The sequence below is a fragment of the Humulus lupulus genome, chromosome 7 (assembly GCF_963169125.1).
Source record: "Humulus lupulus chromosome 7, drHumLupu1.1, whole genome shotgun sequence".
Taxonomy (NCBI): domain Eukaryota; kingdom Viridiplantae; phylum Streptophyta; class Magnoliopsida; order Rosales; family Cannabaceae; genus Humulus; species Humulus lupulus.
Genome location: NC_084799.1, coordinates 35,421,121 through 35,428,549, shown reverse-complemented (window position 1 = coordinate 35,428,549; position 7,429 = coordinate 35,421,121).

Sequence of the window (7,429 nt, the reverse complement as noted above, 5' to 3'; positions counted from 1 at the left end):
GCTCAAGGTGGTGGTTTTTCCTAGGGTTTTTGAAGCTTCATCAAAGTTGAAGAAGACCATTGATCTACTTGGGTTTGCAAATTCTTTCTCAATATTTATTTAGTGTTTGTCAATTCCTTTTTTTTTTATAGATTTTAATTTTTGAGGTGGTGTTATCTCACTCCTCCCCAACATTCTAATACTCTATAATCTGAGATAGCATATCATGGAAGAATCTAACTCTCTTTCGGCATTGAAATTCATGACTCAAGACTTTGTAAGATTCGATAGGTTTGATGGGACTAACTTTGTTCGTTGGCAAGACAAGATTAGATTCTTGCTCACCACTTTGAAAGTTTTCTATGTCTTGGATAAAGACCTAAAAGCCTTGGAATAGCCCAAGGAAGATGATACTCAAGAAGTTGTCAAAGAAAGGAAGAAGCACGAAGAAGATGAATTGATATGTAGGGGTCACATCCTCAATGATCTTTCGAATAGGCTCTATGATCTCTACACCAACACTGAGACTGCCAAGGAGATTTGGGAGGCCTTGGAAAAGAAGTACAAAGCAAAAGAATAAGGTACTAAGAAATTCCTTATTACTCAATATATGGAATTTAAATTTCATGATGATAAACCCCTTCTCCCTCAAATTCATGAGTTGCAAATTACTGTGAATAAATTGTCTACACTTAACATTGTATTTCCGGAACAATTCCTTGTTGGTGCCATTATAGCCAAGTTACATCCTTCTTGGAGAGGCTATAGAAAGAAAATTCTCCATAGAAATGAAGAGATTTATTTGGAGGAAATTCTCAATGGAGAGACTTCTAAGGCCAATGGGGTGGCTAACCCTCCTAACAAGGGCAAAGGAATTGGTAAGAACAAGGGCAAGGGTAAAAAACCCTTAGGGCCTAAGAAGAATGAGGGACAATTCAAAAGTTCCAAGGGACCTTGCTTTGTGTGTGGCAAGAATGACCATTGCTAGAGATTGTAGGTTCAAGAGGAGCCATAACAATGAGACAACAATCAATTCAACCCAAGATGAGCTAGTGGCAATGCTATGCGAAGTTAATGCCATTCATGGAACGGTGAGTGGGTGGTGGTATGATAATTGTGACACCATTCATGTTACCTATGATAGAACTCTTTTCAAGACCTTTGAATCTTCAAAGGAATGGCATGATATACAAATTGGCAATGTGAACAGGTCCAAGGTTGAAGGAAATGGAACCATTGATTTGTTCTTCACATCCGACAAGAAGGTTCTACTCACCAATGTCTTCTATTTACCAAAAATGAGTAAAAACCTTGTGAGTGGAAAGTTACTTGGAAAGTCAGGAATCAAGGTTGTGATAGATTCCAAAAAACTCATTTTATCTAAAGACAATATTTTTGTGGGAAAAGGACATGCTTGTGATGGCATGTTGAAACTTTTTACATCTATTGACCATGTGAACAATAAAGTTTCTTCTTCTTCTTGTTATATGCTTTACTCAAATTCTATTAATTTGTGGCATATTAGACTTGCACAATTAAAAGGGTTGTCAAATGTGGATTAATTGATTGTGATAATATTGAGCATGACAAATGTGAATTATGTGTTAAATCTAAAATGGTGAAGAAACCTTTTCCTACTGTTTAAAGGAACTCTAAGTGGTTAGATTTGATACATAGTGATTTATGTGAACTTAATGGAATGTTGACTAGAGGAGGAAGTAGATATTTTATTAATTTCATTGATGATTACTCTAGGTTCAAATATGTATATTTTCTTATGAATAAAGATGAAGCACTTAATGTGTTTAAGGTTTATAAAGCAGAAGTTGAAAATCAACTTGAAAGGAAAATTATATTGCTTTGAAGTGATAGGGGTGGTGAATGGTTTGAAACAAGCTCCAAAACAATGGCATGAGAAGTTTGATAAAGTCATTGTTTCTAATGGATTTAGACACAACAATGCGGACAAGTGCTTATACTAAGACTTGTGGTGTCATACTTGTGTGTCTATATGTAGATGATATGTTGATTTTGAGTAATGACATGAAAGGAATAATAGAAACGAAGATATTTCTATCTTCTAAATTTAAAATGAAAGACCTTGGAAATGTGGATACCATTCTAGGTATCAAAGTTAGAAGGAATAGTGGGGGTTTTTTGTTGAGTCAAACCCACTATGTTGAGAAAGTTCTCGAAAAATTCAGTCATCTCAAAATCAAAGAGGCACATACACCATTTGATTCAAACATGAAGTTTGAAAAGAATGAAGGAAGAACGGTGACTCAATTGGAATATGCAAGTGCAATAGGAAGCCTAATGTACGCCGCTCATTGCACAAGAGTGGATATTGCATATGCGGTTAGTAAACTTATTAGGTTTACTAGCAATCCAAGTATCAAGCAATAGAAAGATATTAAGAGAATTCTTGGTTATCTTAAGGGCACCAAAGAGTATAGTCTTCACTATAAAAACACTCCAAAGATACTTGAAGGATATTTCGATGCTAATTAGATATCGAGAGTTAGAGATAATCTCTCCACCATTGGTTGGGTGTTTACTCTCGGAGGATGTGCAATCTCATGGGGCTCCAAGAAGCAAACTTGCATATCACACTCAACCTTGGAAGCAGAGTTTATAGCTTTAGCGGAAACCGACAAAGAGGCCGAGTGGCTTAAGAATCTCATGATGGATATTCCTTTAACTGTGGATATGGTATCAACAATTTCAATACATTGTGATAGCCAATCCGCACTTGCTAGAGCATATAATAGTGTGTATAATGGAGTGTCTAGACACATTAGTCTAAGACATGAATATGTGAGATAATTGATTTAAGGTGGAATCATATCGATCTCATATGTTAAGACAAGTGAGAACTTAGCAGATCCATTTACAAAACCTCTTGTGAGAATGTTAGTACGTTCTACTTCAAAAGGGATGGGATTGAAACTTCTAGAATAATAGATTCACCAATGATGTCAACCAAACTCTCAACTTGTACAAATTAAGGGAAATAGTTCAATGGGTAAGAACAAGTCATTGATAAGTGAATAGGTTTAACACTAAAATTATGGTGAGTTCCATCCAAGATGGTTAGTGTGGTTGCTACTGAGTTAGGGTTAAGTCTAGGGATTTTAATGAAGCTCAGTTTAGTGCAACAAGCATATATATATGTAGCAAATATGTTGTAATAACTTCACCTATGTGGACTTGGAGGTGGTGCCGCCTCTCATAGGAGTTGGAGTTTCTCCTTGGAAAGTTCATGAAGAGATGAGCACATGGCCATGATAGTGCTAAGCAAGAAAGTGGGAAAACAAAAGATGTGGTGGAGGTGTGTGAGGTATCACCGATTTTATCATATGGAATACTTGGTTCAAGTTTTAAGCAACTAATGATTTCGATAAGACTTTTTGGTATTTTCACTAAGGTAAAGTTCAAACCGAAATGCACTTTATTTTATGCACCAAAACTCTTGTAAGCTAGAGAATGAGGCTTGTATTTAAAAAAATGGGGGATTGTTATGATTTTTTAATAGATAAGTATTAAAATACAAGCAAGGTATAAACACTTAGTAAATTTAACATAGTGAAAATGTGAAATTTGAGCTTCAATTGTAGGCACTTTAAAAAATGCATTTTTGGGTCCAAAGTGATGCATGGAGGTATCTAAGGGTTCCCAAAACTTTTGTTAGCATTTGGAGCAATTTTTAGAACTTTGGAAGTGTCCAAAAACAACGTGGGTGGTGATGTGTCGTCACCCAAGTGGCGTAGCATTGCCTAATGCTTAGGGTTTCAAAAAACCCTTACAGGCGATGCATCGCCTGCATGTAGGCGACGTATCACCTGGTAGGTGGCATGACGCCTACTGTAGTACATACAAGTTACGTGAAATGCTCTTAATGACGTGTTTTACAAGTCTAATCCTATTGGTTAGACCTAATGATAGTGCCTACTCTATATAAGGGTCAAAATAGTTTTTTGGAAGACTTGATCACTCTTTCCAATCTCTCTTTACCCTTTCTCTCTCTCTCTCAAGCTCCAAGAATTCTAGTTTTCTCCAAGAACTCTTAAAGAAAGTGCTTGAATTTGAGAGTTTAAGGCTTGTTAAATCTCAATCCTCATTTCCTCTTAGAAAAGGCCTCACACATCCATGGTAGCTAGGAAATAGAGTATTAGGACAGCGTTTTACAACACATATAAGCCTTGTTTTTGTGTTTTTTGCTTTGTTCAAAGGGTTTGCTCATGGTGGTGGTTTTACCTAGGGTTTTTGAAGCGTCATCAGAGTTGAAGAAGACCATTGATCTACTTGGGTGTGCAAGTTCTTTCTCAATCTTTATTTAGTCTATGTCAATCCATTTTTTTTTTATAGATTCTAATTTTTTAGGTGGTGTTCTCTCACTCTCCCTCAACATACATTTGGGAAGTATAATGCTTGAAAACAATACAAAAATTCAAAACATACCTCACGTTTAAGACATGTTTTAGTATGCTTCCAAGTTTTAAACTTATCAAATGTGTATATGCACATCTCAAATGTGTAGATCTCAAAAATATACCCAAATTAAAAAAAAAAAAACCCTAAATAGACACTCTTGCAATAATTGCATCGAGCACCACCCAGCACCATCGAGCACCCATCGAGTTTCATCGAGCAACCATTGAGAAAAATCTAAAATCTTCAGAAAATCAACTTTGCTAAATGGTTGCTCAATGCAAGCTCGATGGGGCCCTTGAAATCAAGATTTTCATGAAAAAATTGACTTTGCTCGATGGGTGCTCGATGGTTGCTCGATGGTACTCAATGTGGTGCTTGATGCGATTCTTGCAAGGGGAGTAATTTTTTCACTCGGATATCTATTTCAGGTGATTTTTGATTTATTTTTTAAATTGGGTATTTTTTCTAGGTCCACACATTTGAGATGTGTATATACACATTTGAGAAGTTTAAAACTTGAAAACATACCAAAACAAGTCTTACATGAGGTGTGTTTTGAAGTTTTGTATTTTTTTTTCAAGATTTACACTTCTCAAGTATGTATATACACATCTCAAACATGTAGATCTTGAAAAACACCCAAATTAAAAAAAAAATCACCCCAAACAGACACTCGAGTGAAAAATTACGCCTCTTGTAAGAATCGCATCGAGCACCATCGAGTACCCATCGAGTTTCATCGAGAAACCATCGAGAAAAGTATAAAATTTGTAGAAAATCAACTTTGCTTGATAGTGCTTGATTCAAGATCAATGGGGCCTTTCAAATGAAGATTTTCATGAAAAAATCAACTTTGCTCGATGGGTGCTTGATGCAATTCTTGGAAAAGGCGTAATTTTTCAATTGGGTGTTCTTTTGAGGTGATTTTTCTTTGGAATTTGATTATTTTTTTAGATCTACACGTTTGATATGTGTATATACACATTTGAGAAGTTTAAAACTTGAAAACATACCAAAACATGTCTTAAATGTAAGTTATATTTTGAAGTTTTGTATTTTTTCAAGCTTTACACTTCCCAAATGTGTATATACACATCTCAAACGTGTAGATCTCAAAAAATTCCCAAATTTTTAAAAAAATCACCCCAAATGGACACCCGAGTGAAAAATTACGCCTATTGTAAGAATCACATCGAGCAACAATTGAGCAAAGTCAATTTTTTCAAGAAAAATCTTTATTTTGAATGCCCATCGATTTGGCATTGAGAACCACTGAGCAAAGTCAATTTTTTTGAAGATTTCAGAGTTTCATATCTTAAAAAAAATCACGAAAAAGCCCAAAAATCATGTGTAGATCTGTTTGAAATGCAATAGTTAGTGTCTTAAGTGGTACTTATCATGAGTTTATGTTCTAAATCATTCAAAACTATCATGGGTCTTTTATGTATAGCTTCCATGGAGAAGTTAAGATAAAGATAGATGAGATACAGAGGGGTAGAGAGAGAGAGAGAGAGAGAGAGGAAAATCTAAGAAAGAGAGGGATGATGGTGTGTGGTGATGGTGGTGTTGTGGTTTCCATATTCAGAGAAAATCGAGAGAGAGAGAGAGAGAGAGAGAGAGAGAGAGAGAGAGAGAGAGAGAGAGAGAGAGAGAGAGAGAGAGAGAGAGAGAGAGAGAGAGAGAGAGAGAGCAAAGAGAATTGGAAGAGTTGGGTGCAAAAATAATAAGAGGAAATTTTCAAAAATAAGGGAAATAATATAACTAAAATGTAATGTCATTACACCTTTAATTAGAACCCTCTATGATGCATAGAAGCTTAAATTTTCTTATTTTTATTAGTACAAATCAAAATCGAATCCTACATATTTTTAACTTAAATAAAATATATAAGACTCGATATTACAACAATAATGGTATGCCACATTAAGTAGTGTTAGACACCTTAAAGTGCCCTTTAGCAATATTCAAGTTATAATAATTCAAAATCTGGCTTGGATGGAGATCTAGACCTGTTTGAACTACCAGGTAGGGATTGATCATTGATTAGCTCATATGAATATTGAGATCTATTAGTACTAATATATCAAGTTTATACATGTTTATCCCTAAATATATTGTACATTATTTTTCCATTACTCGGTCTAGTTAATGATTTTGAAATGTAAAATATGAAATAGATTGTTAAAACAATTAAATATAATTAATAAAAGTATTAGGGTAAGTTGCGGCTAAACTACCCAATCTTTTGGGTTTGTTAAAGTTAAATACCCTTTTTTTAATGGCTAAACTACCTAAATGAAATGGATTGGTGTTCCGTTAATACCAAGAACTTAACCCCGTTAACTTCCTTAAAATCCAAACATTTTCATCATTTTTCATTCTCTTAAATTATTAATTTTTTCAATATATATATAATTAATTAAAGGAATTTCTGAGATTTTCTTTCTCTTTCACTTCTGGTTTCTCGGTGGCAGAAGAGGAAGTAGAAGAGTGGAAGAAAGAAATTCCACTGTTTCTACGAAACTCTCTCCATAAAGCTTTTTGATTTTCAATACCCATTTCCAATGAACTCTTTTTAATTACTCTTTCTCCTTTCTCTCTTCTGATTTTTTTTTTCAGGTACTCTCTCTCTATCTATGTTTCTCAATTACTTTGAAGTAATTCAAGTTGGGTTTTGGTTGTTTTTCTGTTTTCCATCTCGGTTTGATCTCTCTTTTATTTTCATTTTTGGGCATGTGATTTTTTTTGGGTTGCATGAGTGGGTTTTCTTGTTTTCCATCTAAGTATTGTGCTCCATTTTCTCTTCAATTCTTGTGATGCTTTTGTTTAATCAAACACTTAAACTCAGTGATTAGTTACATAACAAACGTAACAACTGTTATGATTGGTTAAATACATAGTGAAATTGGTTAGGTACGAAGAGGTGCAAAAACCATAACAGTTTCACTAAAGTCAACATGTGAGAGTTGACTTTCGGTATAGAAATTTATAAATCATCTTTTTAGGTCCAACGTGT